This window comes from Hemicordylus capensis, chromosome 4 (genome assembly GCF_027244095.1).
Source record: "Hemicordylus capensis ecotype Gifberg chromosome 4, rHemCap1.1.pri, whole genome shotgun sequence".
In the NCBI taxonomy this organism is placed as follows: Eukaryota; Metazoa; Chordata; class Lepidosauria; order Squamata; family Cordylidae; genus Hemicordylus; species Hemicordylus capensis.
Genome location: NC_069660.1, coordinates 43532702 through 43547374, shown reverse-complemented (window position 1 = coordinate 43547374; position 14673 = coordinate 43532702). Strand labels below are relative to the sequence as shown.

The following is a 14673-nucleotide window of genomic DNA, read 5'->3' as shown; positions in this document are numbered from 1 at the left end:
CTATAGAATTCTATTTAGTGGCAACCCAATATGTTTAACTGATTGCTATCACAATTAAAATCCAAATTAGACCTTAAATGGAGGAATGTCCGGCAGGGAAAGGATAAGCACCCTCTCCCCCACTGCTCCCCAATGAATACAGCAACTTCCCAAGGCAGCTTTTTTATTTGGGTGTGGGGGAAAGTCAGAAGAAAATTACAAGGACATGTGTGTAACATCTACTTTGGCCCTTTGAGTAAACACATTTTTTCAGCAAAAGTATTATGTCATGGGAATCAAACATTGCCTTAATTTAAATCAGTCCACCCTGATCTGAACAGCTTGCAAAAAAGAAAAAGAAAGAAAAAAGCAGAGATGGGTGGAGTTTTAGTCATTAATGAGCACTGTCATTTTTGTAACAATTTTTTCTGAATGTCACTTCCTAGCAAAAACAGAAAAAGATAGCTAACAGGTTCTCTGTGGGTGTTTTACAGAAGACTGCATCAAATTTTTGTCTACAAAACTTTCTGGCACGAAGAGAGGAACAAAAGACCCTCCCCCGCCCTTATCTTTCGCAAACCACGAGTTTGATTCTTTCATCAATCTGTGGCTTTGGGGCTATTTTTTAAAACAAAAAAGAGGAGCTTCTTTGTGAGATAATTCTACCCAATCAGAGATCACGCTGGCATACCATAGCCATATGGCAACCTGACAATATCACAAAGCCAAATCAGAGTAAGAGCAGGAAGGATTGCACTCACTCTAAACAGACTTCCTGATAATGTCACACAGCCAGATTTGATAATAAAACAACTGCCAAATCAGACTAAGTGTAATGTTTACTTCCCTGCATCTGAATGGGGAGATTTTCCACCCCATTTTGCAATCCCCTAACACTTATTAGGAAGCCACCAGTAACATTGATGAGTTTAATTTTTTCTTTAAATATATTATTGGTCAGAGATAGAACACATAAATTGCATAAGCGACATCTCAGACTTAATCCCTACATCTCCAATTAAAGGATCTCAGGTAGCAGGGTGTGAAAGCCTCTCCATGGAGATGTAGAAATCAAACCTGAGATGTTATATGTGAAAATTACATATTCTATCACTGAGAAACAACAAGAAAAAATTCTTATTCCTGATGCCCTGAAAAAGGGGTGTTGTATTCTATCTAGTAATCTTTTGTGTTGTGCTGCTGAGAAGTTTGTCCCCATGGGGATCACCTGGGGGTGGGGCAGAGCCGATTCTAGAGATGTTGGGTCCTACAGAGCCCCTGGTGGCGCAGTGGTAAAACTGCCGCCCTGTAACCAGAAGGTTACAAGTTCGATCCTGACCAGGGGCTCAAGGTTGACTCAGCCTTCCATCCTTCCGAGGTCGGTAAAATGAGTACCCAGAATGTTGGGGGCAATATGCTAAATCATTGTAAACCGCTTAGAGAGCTCTGGCTATAGAGCGGTATATAAATGTAAGTGCTATTGCTATTGCTATTGCTACTGCCCCCAAAACTGTATTCTAGAAATACAGCTTATTTCCTTTGGCCTAAAGTGTGGGGAGGTTGCCGGCACCTTGGTCCCTCAGCTGCTCCTCTGCCTCAGCTAAATGGGAAATAATCTAAAACAAAAGAAAGACAACTTACAGGCTTCAACAGCTTCTCATTTCCTGATTTTTATTTGCCTCATTTTCATTGCGGTGGTCATCCAATGAAGCTGACTGGCAGGAGATTTAGGATGGAGAAAAGGAATTAACACTGTGTATAACTGATCTAAGGAATTCAGTGTGCATAACATACACTTTGTATTCAGAAGGTCCAAGGTTCAATTTCTAGCTGCAAGGTTCTCGGGTAGCAGAGCTGGGGAGGAGCTTCGAGAGCTTCTGCCATTTAACTAGTGCCAACCTCAGAACCCACATTGGATGGGGGGCACAGTACTGGACAGAGAGTTAGACTTGCACTGGAGAGATTTGCATTCTAATACCCACTCAGGCATGAAGCTCATGGGTAGTGTTCCTTCTAAGGCGCACGCATGTGTGCACACAAGTTTTCTCATGCCTGCTCAGTTAATTTTAGATCCCACTCAGATTGAATCAGGAACGTCCCCCTCTGAATATATGTGCGCACACACTGCCTTGACACGGCTGCCCAGAACAAAACTCATTTTCCAAACAGATGAAAAAAAATTAACGAGATCACTGCTCATGGGGTGACATTGCTGCAGTCTATTTCCTCCTAAACCACCTCACAGCTTGTTGTGATGTTAAAATGGGATAGCACCCCCCCCATGTAAATTGCCCCAAGAACCTTGGAAGAACTGCATGAATGTCATTAACCTGTCAAGCCATTTCAGAGTTGAATGAGCCCTCAAACTCAACTTCCACTTAACTTTCCCCGAGTAGGAGTTTGCCTGAGAAAAAGAACTCAATAAGAAATAAAAGATTTGGTCCACTGTGAGTCTTCCTGCATGAGGTTTGAGATTTAGGCCCTCTAATTGTTTTCTTTGATATACCGTGCAAAGCCAGACATGACATTCATGAGACTTTGCTCATACCCTTTCAATTCCAGCAATGAGAGATGTTATCCATGGAGGCATCCAGCTGAGTTTAAAAATAAAACTCAAAAAAAGCATTTACAAAGCATGAAATGAAAATAACACACTGCAAGATGACACCGTTTGGTTGCGGGAGGGGCTGAATCCCCAGAAACAACCAGCCAAATGCGAATATTTTATTAGCATGGCATTTGAAGATGATACATCAGCAGAGAACAGCTCTAACATGGTAGCCCTGACTTTCTCATGAATATACAACATTGTGAAATATGGATCATCATCAGAATTTCACCTAGATGCCTAGGAGTAGAGCAATCTGGAATTCTACATCACAAGTGCTGATTTTATAATAAGGAAGTCTTACTGAAAATCAATTGTGTGTGACACAAACCTGAATGTCTTCTTTTGATTGTAAAATCTGCATTTTCTTGCAGTTTTTGTTTGTTTAAAGAGCCAAGTTCTTGGGAGGCAGTAACAGAGTATGGTATAAGAGGAATCTATAAGGGTATTTAAGAGAAATTCGGTGTGACCTTCTGCATTTTTACTCAAAAGTAACTTTAGCCTAAAACTCCATGCAGTCTTACCTGGGCATAGGTTTTATTGAATTAGTGGGAACTACTTCTGAACAAACATATCTAAGATCAGGATATAGGGTACTTCGCGGCAGAAGGTCTGACAGACAGGGATCCAGAATTTTAACCTCCCCCTTATTTTACTGAACCCATACCTAATGGGTTTACCTAATAACCCACATCTTCAACCCTGAAACATATTTTCTTCCCTCAAGAGTATCTTTCTTCTCCACCACAAATATTCAAGTGAGGATTTGCTCGAGCTTTCCCTCTGTCTGCATCCCTATCAGATGCACTGGATTCATAACAGGGCATTTCTGAACGTTTATAGTATACACCGGCCCCATCTCCTCTATATTTTCTGGGTTGCAATGAAAGCCAGAAACCTGCTCTTTTAAAATGTAATTATTTGGGGCAAAGGTAAACCCCTGCCCTTGCAGCATGACCTCAATCCAAATCAGCTCCCCTTTTAGCAAAAAAAAAAAAAGCGGGGGGGGGGCAGGAAAGGACATTGGAGGAAAGGACATTATGGTCACATGACCATAGACAGGGAAGGAGATGAGTCCTAACCCACTTCAGAAGCTGGGCACACTCCTGTTTTGTGATCATGTGATAGAGAAAAATAAGGAAGGAGGTGGGGAGATTGATTGTCTGCCCCAGCTGGGCAGGACGATTTTTCCATTTACCTTATTCAGAAGCTGGGTAGGGCATGCTCATCCTACCCAACTGGGGCTTGACAGATCATCATGCTCCTTGCCTTGTTCCTATCTAACACATCCCTAACCCAGTTTATGTCCGTGTGAACTGCCCTTGGAAGACGCATTCTCCGACACCATCTCCGGTTCAGCCTCAAGATTTTCAAGACCTCTAGAAACCATTCATGCCAAATTCCTCATTTTGATTTTCAAAAAACTAGGGCCCATGCACAAAGCTATTGTAAGTCAAGAATTCAATGCATGCTTGCTAAGGGGAACATTTTGTCTTTCAGAAACGTTAAGACTTTTATCTAGCTAGGGAAAGTGGCTGGAACAGCCTTAACCGACCCCAACTACAGTGAGGGGAAGAATGGGAAGAAATCTCTCAAAGCCAACTAGAACTGAATCCATTCAACCTTTCATAGATTCTATCCAATTCAAAGGTAGCACTTTGAATTGGATAAAAATATATATATAACATTAAGAGAATGGGTGCTATATTCTCGGCAAAAGAGCACTACAGAGTAAGGCTTATACAGATAAGGAGGATGTACTGGCTCCTTATTGGATTAGAAAGGTGCTCCACTATATCTGCTTCAACATCAGTTCCTGCACATTGAGAAAGTGGAAACACCATACACAAAGGAACCGAACTTTGGCTATTTGTCCTTGAGGGAAACAAGCTAGAAATCAGTGCTCTGTAGATGCCTGATTGCAGGCAATTTAGAAAGTACATAGAGTGCTTACTTCCAAACCTGCTGCACAATTGTCACTGAATTGTCATAAAGCAATTTTGCTGTCCTAACTGTTGCGAGGCAGAATCCAAGATGCACAAAAAATTAACTTTTGCTAACATACATCAGATCACACCTTTTTTTGTTTAAAAGGGATACCCAATCACATTGCTTTTGGGCTAAATATTTGTTCCACAAGAAGTTTACTCTGATTTTATGAATCACTGCATTGGCTAATTAAGGTAGGGCCTAACAGCTGCTGCCTGCCCAGAGCTTTGGATTGGATCCAAAAGAACTGTGACGGAAGGAAAATAACTGTGAATGCTGTTCCATGAACTTTTGCACAAGCCGAAGAGTTTGTGCAGTGCTGTAACAGGTAACAGCTTGTGCAAGGGAAAGAACACTGCAGGGTTTGTTTGTTTTTACTTTTTCTGTGGAAGAGACTAGTGCAGGTCTGCACAACTTAAGGGCAGATCCCAGGGGCTGGATCTGCCCACGAGGCCTTTTTTGCTGGTCCACAGGAAGGAATATCCTGCAGCAACAGCAGGAGCCATGAAGAGCTCTTGGCCTGTCCTGCTGACCAGCAGCCGAGTCTCAATGCAGTTGACTGTGGTCATACAAATGGCCTCTGCACATGCACATAAGTCAGTAAAACACCCCACGTGTGCGCAGAGGCCTGATCCAGGCTGGCAGCAGCCCTGCCTACTCTGGGGGAGGCTAATAGGGGTGAGGGGAGCAACATTAGCAATCCTGACCATATTCCCCTTTACCAGTAGAGTTCCAAACTGGCTCAGTTCAAACCAAGCCTGGTTTGACTCCGAACCTGTCAAGCCAAGCTGGCTCGACATTGAGCCCAGCTAGAACTGAACCTGTTCACACACCCCTAGCTCTAACATAAGGTGCAAAAACTTCCACTTCTGTGAGTGGAAGGCATTCTTCCCATGAAGGAGGGCACCTTAGGATCCAAGCCTCTATAATGACCAGTGATGCTGCACTGCCCAGTGCAAAAGCACCCCCACAGTGTTCTATAATTTTTGTAATCGTGTGAGGAATGAGTTTTGTTCTGGGTGGCGGTATCAAGGCAATGTGTGCACACATATATTTAGAGCAGGACTTTCCAGATTCAACCTGAGCGGGATTTAAAATTAACTGAGCGGACATCAAAAAATGTCTGCGCATGCACACAAGTGCATGCCTTAGAGGGAACAATGACCCCCACCTAGGTATTGTGCCAACACAGCTCTGTGGGAAATGTCCTTAAATGACCTTTTTATTCCACTCTTCCTCCAAGAAGCTCAGTGCAGTGTACATGGTGTTTCCTCCCCCTTTTATCCATTATAACATAAGAACAGGCCTGCTGGATCAGGCCCGAGGCCTACCTAGTCCAGTATCCTGTCTCACACAGTGGCCCACCAGATGCATCTGGGAAGCCCTCACGCAAGAGGCGAGGGCATGCTCTCTCTCCTGCTATTGCTCCCCCGCAACTGGTATTCAGAGGCACCTTGTCTCTGAGGCTGGAGGTGGCCCATAGCCACCAGACTAATAACCACTGATAGACCTGTCCTCCATAAATGTGTCTAAGCTTCCATGAATTTGTCTAAGAATTTGTTAATGCCAGCCAAGCTAGTGGCCATCCCATGGCAGAGAATTCCATAGATTAATTATGCACTGTGTGAAAAAGCACTTCCTTTTGTTGGTCCTAAATTTCCTGACCTTCAGCTTCATGGGATGGCCCCTGGTTCTAGTGTTGTGAGAAACTGAGACATTTTTTTCTCTGCCCATTCTCTCTACTCTATGCATAATTTTAAATACCTCGATCATGTCTCCTCGTAGAGCCCCAGATGCTGGGGTTCCCAAACTAAATAGTCAAATCTGACTATTGGCCACTTTGGCTGGGGATGATGGGAGCTGTAGTCCAACAACTGCTGGAGGGCTGAGGTTGTGCAGCCCTGGTTATAGGTCCAAGGTTATAGAATGAGCTTCATAGCTGGGTAGAGATTTGAACCCTGGTCTCCTTGGTCCAACCCTTCTACCCATTACACACTGGCACCACATACAGTATATCAGCACCCATTCATATAGCAGGACACACTCATGTCCTGGTGTTTATGCTTGGGCACTATCTAGTAGTGGAGAACAACATCACTCCATTGTCATAGACATATCATTACCTGATGGGTTAGACTGAATGGGGCTTCTAACTTCTGCTGGCTGGGGAACCTATTAAGATGATCTGCCACTGGAGCAGCGTTCCCTCTAACAGGGATTCCCAGATGTTGTCGACTACAACTCCCAGAATCCCCAACTGCAACAGCTTTTGCTAGGGGACTATGGGAGTTGTAGTCAACAACATCTGGGAATCCCTGTAGGGGATTCCTCCCATAGGGAACACTGCACTGGAGGTTTATGGATCCTGATGGCTCCAGTTAATTTTCTCACCAACGTGGCTGAGAGTTTTACCATGGCTGATTTCTGGCATAAGAAAATAACCCAGGGCATCAATACAATAATTCCAAAGCACTCTCTCCCCAACTGTGGAACCAGAAAGGCTCCCTGGTTTAGCACAGAGTTACTGGCAATGAAACAGTTAACAAGACAAATCAAGTGATGGTGGAGGAAAATTCGAACTGAATCCAACCATACAAAAGCAGGAGCCCAGCACCCCTGTTGATAGCAGCAGTGAAGATATTACTTTTTTTTTTTTTTGCCACCATTGTGTCCACAGAAAGCTGTCCAGCCCAGGTGTTTTTTTCGGGTAAATGACCTTTCTTTGATACCTTGACCAAATAGAAGACACACCTGTAGCCTGCTGTGACCAGTTTGCCAAGTATTTTCCAGGAAAAAAATCACTCTCAGCTGCCACAGCTTGGATTCTACATTAGCAATAGATGCTGAAATGCCATTGGTTCCTGCTTGTCTATCAATTATGGCTTCTTTTCAGCTTGCACAATCTGAGGATGTGGACAGGATACTTGAAAACATGTGTTTTCCGCCTTTCATGCTGGAACTCTTGCCCTTTCTGGCCAATAAGAGATTCCAGAGTGGGCCATAAATACATCCTTAGCTGAGGATGTGATTCCATCTAACTTGAAAGTGGTTGTCTGCCCTCTGCTAAGAGAGTCTTCCCTGGATCCCATTGCGTTAGATAATGACCAGTCAGTCTCAGTCTGCCTTTATTGAGCAAGATGTTTAAGAGTGTGGTGACAACCCAACTCCAGTAATATCTGGAGGAGACTGATAATCTAGACCCCTTTCAATCCTGCTTCAGACTCAGTTTTGGGACTGAAACAGTCTTTGTCACTCTGGTGGATGATGAGTGTTGCCATGATTTGGACAGGACAAGTGCATCCCTCTTGGTTTTGCTAGACTTCAGTAGCTTTCAGTACCAGCGATCATGGTGTTATTCTGGATCGCCAGACTGGGAGGCACTGTTTTGCTGTGGCTCCAGTTCTTCCTGACAGACAGGTTCCAGAAGGTGATGTTGCGGGATTCCTGCTCAACCCCATGGCCATTGGTGGGTCCCAAAGAGTTCCATCTTGTTTCCATGCGATTTAATTTCTCTATGAAACTGCTGAGAGAAGTCATTTGAAAGTGTGGGGAGAAGTGTCACCAATAAGCTGATGAGACACCCAGCTTTACATCTTGCTGCCATTCCCAGCTGGAGAGGCTGTGAATGTCCCGAATCAGTGTGTGGAGTTGATGAAGGACAATTTTATTTTTATTTTATTTATTGTTAAATTTATACCCCACCTTTCATTAAGAAAATCCCAAGGTGGCTCACAATAAAATTTTAAAACAAGATTATTAAAAAGATACATTAGAACATTGAGCTAAAAAAATATAAAAACAAATCTGATTTTAAAAAAATTTAAATTAAAACTAGCATAAAAACAGTACAAAATATAAGAAGCAGCAGTGGAGACAATCATATAAAAGCCTGGGTAAAAAGCCACGATTTGACATGCTTTCTAAAAACTGTGATGGAGACTGAGGAGCGGATGCCCACCAGAAGAGAAGTCTGGGGGCAGCAACAGAGAAGGCCCTGTCCTGAGTGCACGACAACCTAGCCTCCCTCATTGTCGGCACCCAGAGCAGAGCCCCCTCAGATGACCTCGTCAATAAGTGAGAGGTTTTCCTAGTCAGGAAATTCGTGGACCCAATGATTATGTGTCAGCCTATTCTGGACAGAAAAATGCTTCCCTTGAAAGAGAAAGATCACAGCCTGGGAGAACTCAGTGTTATGCCGGCAAGCTCAGGTTGTGACTGTGATGTGGGAAGCCTTTCCCTGGTTCAGCGGGTGCATCTCATTCCTGGATCAGACGGACCTAACCATCATGGCTTTGTTACAGTTAAGAATACTGTAACACACTTCATATGTGGCTGCCCTTGAAGACCATTCAGAAATTTCAACTTGTCCAGAGTTCAGCATGGAGAATTCTGTCAGCCCCTAGATGCCCAGAACACCTATACTGTACTGGTTGCCAGTACATTGTTGGATGCAGTTCAATAAACTGGTTTCTACCTTTCAAGCACTAAATGGTTAGGGGTCTAAATACCTAAAAGACTGTCTACCTATATAAGTCTGCCCCATACAAATCTTTGAGAGAGAATCTCTTGTGCATCTCACCACCTTCCGAGGTCCCCGCCCTTTGGTACTCTCTGCCATGCAATGTCAAGCTGACACCCTTCCTGCCTGCTTTTTAATGAAACCTGGAGACTTTTTTAAAAAACCAGGCCTATTGTCAGGCCTATTCCTGAATGTTTTAAATTATTCCATGCTTACTTTCTCTCTCTGATTTGCTAGTTTTTAGACTGAAATAATGTTTTAATGCTATTTTATCATATTTTATAGCTGGGGCATTTAACAGCTGGGGAACAGAAGAGGTCTTTTTCTGTGCTTGATTGTAAACTGATGATTTCAATTAAATGCTGAAACGCTTTTAATTGATTTGTACCAACTTTTAAAATAAAACATTTGTGCAATAAAAGGGTCTTTGTGAAGAGAACTCATATTTTATAGATTAAAAAAAATGCTTATAACTAGCACTTAGAATCTTTTTGAAATTAGGCAGCATATTCATCTTTCCCATTATTAAAGTAAACAATGTAAACTTCAGGTTTGATTCATCAACAAAACACTGACATACAAGTCCCATTTTTGCTCCTGTGCTCTACAGGCCTTACAAGACCTTGGTGAGGTGCCCTTATTTTGAAGAGGTTTCCCCCGCTTCCCCAGGGTATTACAACTCCATAAATAGGACAGTGCAATGCCAGAGTATCCCTTATTTCTGAAATGTTGTTCTGGCACTCTGACCTCATGAGGCATGTGCAAGAGGCACTCTACTAGTCCTCTGCACAGAAAGTAGATCTCTCTTACAATTCCACCACCCATGTGCTCATTTTAAATGCTCCATTTCAAAGACATGAAGGGCCAGACATGTTCTGCACAAAATGTACTTGCAGCATTAAAGAACAAATTATCCATCCTTTGTATACCTGCATAATTCCACTGAAGTTAATGGAATGTTGATAATTTGCACCAGCTGTTTCCAGATGTGGAAAAGATCTCTCACTCACACAGCCCAGATCCTTATCAAAGAGACCAACACAGAAGGCACTCTGTTCTCAAACCACCAGCCAGGATCACTTGTAGGCACATCTTTTCTCTCTCTTTCTCCTTGACTTGCTCACATGCACTATATAGTTGCCACATACTTGAATCTCTCCACTGTCAAGGGGATCTGCAAGCACAAAGAAACTGGTTTTGTGGGTTTTTTTAAAGTGTATGCTAGTGCAATGTCCTTTCTGTGTGTTCTTTGTACTGTCTGGCATAGCTGTGATGACACAGAAAATTTTTAAAGGGTCAGCCAGCTAAAAACCATTCTACTTCTAGTCAGATCTATTGCTTTCAGTTGCTTATGCACTTCAGAACCTGTAGTCATAAGGAGATGGCATGCTAACTGATTTATTTGCTCTAGTCTGTGGCCAAGACTGAGAGATTATTATTTTGGGCTGAACATCACTTGGCTTTTGTCCCTCTTCGCGAGACCTATGTAATGAAGCACAGGGCTGAGTGTAAAACAAAGGCCACCCACCATTATATGGAACATGGGATCAACTGTTGAGCCATGTGGTGCATGATTCATATGGACAGATGGGTGAGAGTTAGAACTGCTTTGTGTTCTCTGTGTAGTCCGTCTCCCCAGGCGCATGTGTGCAGGCTTAACTTAGAAGCACATTCCTCTTTGACTGGCTGGTTGGTGGTATTTCCCTGGGTGTTTAAGCCCAACTCTGGGTCACCAACAGAGGTAGAATGCCAGAGTGGTAAAGTGGTGAGAGAGCTGAGTGCCATGGGAAACCAAGTTCAAATTCCCATTCAGCTCTGAAGATCACTGGATCACCACAGGTAAGTTACTATCTCCCAGACTACTCTGAGGAGGAAGGACAGGATATAATACTATTTACCCGAATAGAAGAAAACTTGGGATTTAAGATGACTCCCTTAAAAACTAAAGCTCAAATACAGGTTATATCTGTAGTTAAGCTTTAGTTTTCAAGGGAGTTGTACCTATACCTATATTTACTTGAAAAGAAGAGGACTCTTGATTTAAGATGACCCCACCCCACCCCCCACTTTCTAACATCAAAGAACTTGTGAAAAACCTAACCTTGGATTCAGATAAATACAGTAGTACACACCTGTGCTACAGTCAAGAAGCATGTAAATATGACCATGCCATTAGGGCATTGCTTAGTGACAAAAGAATTATGCAACTGCTTCACCCAACCCATATTTAAAGCATAATTGTTCAACCCGCTTGTAGCTGCTTAGTGGTGGTGCAGTGAATGTGGCCTCCATCATGTGCCGAACTCAGCCCAGATTCACTCATCCCACATATTCTGATTTTGTGAATTGCTCCACAGTGGGTGACCTTGGGTACATTTCTTGTTTGCTCCCACCTGTTTCCTTTTCAGATTTTACTTCTATAGCAGGAACTTGAAGTGTGTGTGTGGGAGCCTTCTCAGTTGGAGACTATGTGCTACTTTAATGCAAAGTAATCTATGTGCCAATATAGACATTTCCCACAAATCTGCACTTGAGTTTTATTTCCATATCGGCTGAGTTTTGCTTCTTGTCAAGGTGTGATCTTTCTTGCCACCAGCCAGTGAATCTTTCCCTCAGTCTTATGTGAGATACTACACAAACAGGTATAGCAACTCAGGAAAAATGGAGAAACTGCAGAGCCCAGGAATCCTGGATCCACGTGCCCCAAGACTAGAGAGACGCTTAGAGATTAACCCATTCTTTTATCCCACCTTCAAGGGACTCAACGTATCTTAGCCATCAAATTTCTTTCAATCTCTTTTTCATCAGAATAGCACTTTGCCCCACAGCACCCCCTGCTGATCTTCTTATGCCACAGCATGTGTTCCCTGTTGCTGCAGATTCTCAACGAAAACCCAGTGCAAGCTTCGATTAGGAACATGGAGAAAATACGAAATTGCTGAGTAGTCTTATGCTGCAACTATTGTTGCAATCTTGGACCACACTGGTAACACAGCTACTATGATCACATGACATTTTGCAATGCCGAGTGAGGCTTACAATCTTTACTGAAACTAGTAGGAATGCAAGTCCCACAGAAAGGGAGAAAAATGGGCATATCCCAGAAAATGAAATATCAACAAAGCATGGTTCATTGCGTCACTCAGATTCTTACACCCACTTTCTGTTAACCTTTAAAAAGAAACTGCTTTCCCTAGCTACTTCAAACTTCTTTTCCCCCATCTTTCCAACCTGACACTTCCCTTCCGTACCGTTCCATTTTCAAGAAAACCCACTAACAGCTGCATGACTGACATGCTGTTCCAAGGTCACCATAAGGCAAGCAACCCTTGCTGGAATGAAAGCATGAGACTGCATCCACTCTTTCCGGTCCCTCCCAGATTATACCCACGAGATACCCCCAAATAATACCGACACAGTACCTGAAATGGGAAGCAGGAGGGCAGCAGTGGTTCCCCACCATATTACGTCAAGCAGCCCTTCCTCCCCCCCCCCCCACGCATGCTAAATTTAAAGGAAACAGTTGTGGGACGTATTTATGAAGACGGCCACCAACCCAGCCCATTGCCTTGTGTCACCCTCCCACTCCACCGCTGCAAGGTGTGGAAGCACCACTGGCTGACAAAGGTTCGTTCCACACAGGCGGCGGCGCACACAGGCACACACGCCCTCTCGTTGCAACAGGACTGCTCCCAACGCTTCCCTCACACACACATACCACATACACTGTTGCTCATCACATTTCTACACACGAGTGAGCCACCACATGCTCAGCTAGTCACCACACACACACACACACACACACACACACACACCCAGACATATTGCATATCACAGATGTCAAGTCCCCCATCATAGCAGCACGCACACGTACCCCATTGTTGTTAGTCACCACAGATATGCGTGTGCATGCGTAGAATTATACGTTCACACACCCACACGCAGTTGATCACAGACTTTAGTGCTGTTGTTGTTTTATTTTAGATTGCAGAGCCTTCCTAAGGCTGAAGTGGGTTTCAGGAAGACTGCAGAATACAATAGAGGAAATTGGTACTAGGCTTCGGAAATGAGTCTCAGCCATGTGAGCTGGCAAATATCCTAAGTTTTCTCTAGTCAGGTGGCACATGTCCGTCTCCCCGCCCCACCCCACCCCGGAAACAAATGCTTCAGTATGCAGGCAGGTATCTACCTTTATTGAAGATGCTCCAAAGTCCATCACCACCACTCTGGCCGGGACACACACACTTGTTATTCATTACAATGTCGAAACATCGCCTAAGCTATTAGGTCCTTACCACAGTCCAACAGCAGAACAAAATTAGTTGCCCATGCTCACAGCTACCTATTTTCGGAGTGTTATTTGGGGCTAACTTAGTGGGCCCGAAAATGAACCACCCACTTCTCTCAGTGCTGCCCATCACCATGGTATCTGACTCTGTGACGCATAAAATCAATAGCAACACAGAACACTCAAACCCTGCTGCCAAGTACAACAACATTAAATGGCTTCCTCCTCTCCAGCACTATTTTGTAGAGATTTTTTTCTCTCCCCCGCCCCCCAGCTGATGGCAATCCTCCTCATGCGGGCTAACGGGAGGCAGGCTGACAGCACAAGCAGGTACGTTTCAAGGTCTTAAGAACTGAAGAGTAATGGAGACAGAACTACCGAGACTGGCTAAGTACCCACAGAGGCAAAACAACAGGCTAAGTTGTCTAAGTGAATCATCAGCATTTGGAGCTGTTGCAAAAAAGAGGTAAATAAGAGGGGTGGACGATTCCTCCACGGTACCACAAGCAGATCCATAGCCCAGCCCACCCCCTCTCACTTGAAAGAGATGGTACAGTAGCAGAGGCATTCCTGACATCTTCATACTTCACTGTTGAAAGGTACCTTGCCAGAGGCAATTGGACCCATTGTTCAGGCCCCAGATGGTTTCTTCCCCACCCACCCCCCACCCCCACAGCATGCAAGAAGAATGAAGAACACATTAGACTCACCTGGGTGTCAGGGGAAGGGACCGCTGCCGACGATGCTCCCTTGCCATGGAGTACTTGTCCAAAGAAAAGCTTGTGATGAAGCCCAGCTTAATTGTTGTGTGTGGCAGTTCTTTCTTCCTTTCCTTGTCTTCTTCCCCCCCTCCCTTTTGATACTCTCTATGCAGCAGCCACCGTTCTCCCCATAACGATCACTGAGGCGATGCCCATTCATTCAGCTTTTTTCTCCCCCTTCCGCCTCGCTTTCCCAGCCTCCTGGATTGAGGTTGTTAGTGATGCTGCAGCAGTGCTGAGATCCCCCTGAGAGTACAGCGCAGAGAGGTTGGGAGGGAGAGAGGGAGAAAAAGGCAGAGATGCAAAAAAAAAAAAAAGGGAAAAAGAGAGGAAAAAAAGAGGCAGGCAGGCCCCAAAACCAGACCTGGATTTGTAGAGGAGTCTGGAATACTACACACACACATACACACACACACACAAGGAAACTAGGACAGGGAAAGAGCTGGGCCAAAGCTGCTGCTGATGCACGTTGTATTATTGTGCCGCTGGCAACCTGAATCATGCATAAGGTCAACACACCAGAAAATCT

At 44.1% G+C, this 14673-nt stretch overlaps 1 protein-coding gene across 4 annotated transcripts in view; it reads right to left on the bottom strand.

The window, feature by feature from the left end:
- DLGAP4 (DLG associated protein 4) overlaps positions 1–14425 on the bottom strand; it is a 536166-nt gene extending 521741 nt beyond the window's left edge. For 2 of the 4 annotated variants that reach the window (XR_008320783.1, XM_053313662.1), the window contains exon 1: positions 14094–14425. The gene's annotated coding sequence lies outside the window, so the exon portion shown is untranslated. The remainder of the gene's footprint in view (positions 1–14093) is intronic. The other 2 variants (XM_053313661.1, XM_053313659.1) reach the window with 1 other exon arrangement.
- Positions 14426–14673: the final 248 nt, after the last annotated feature.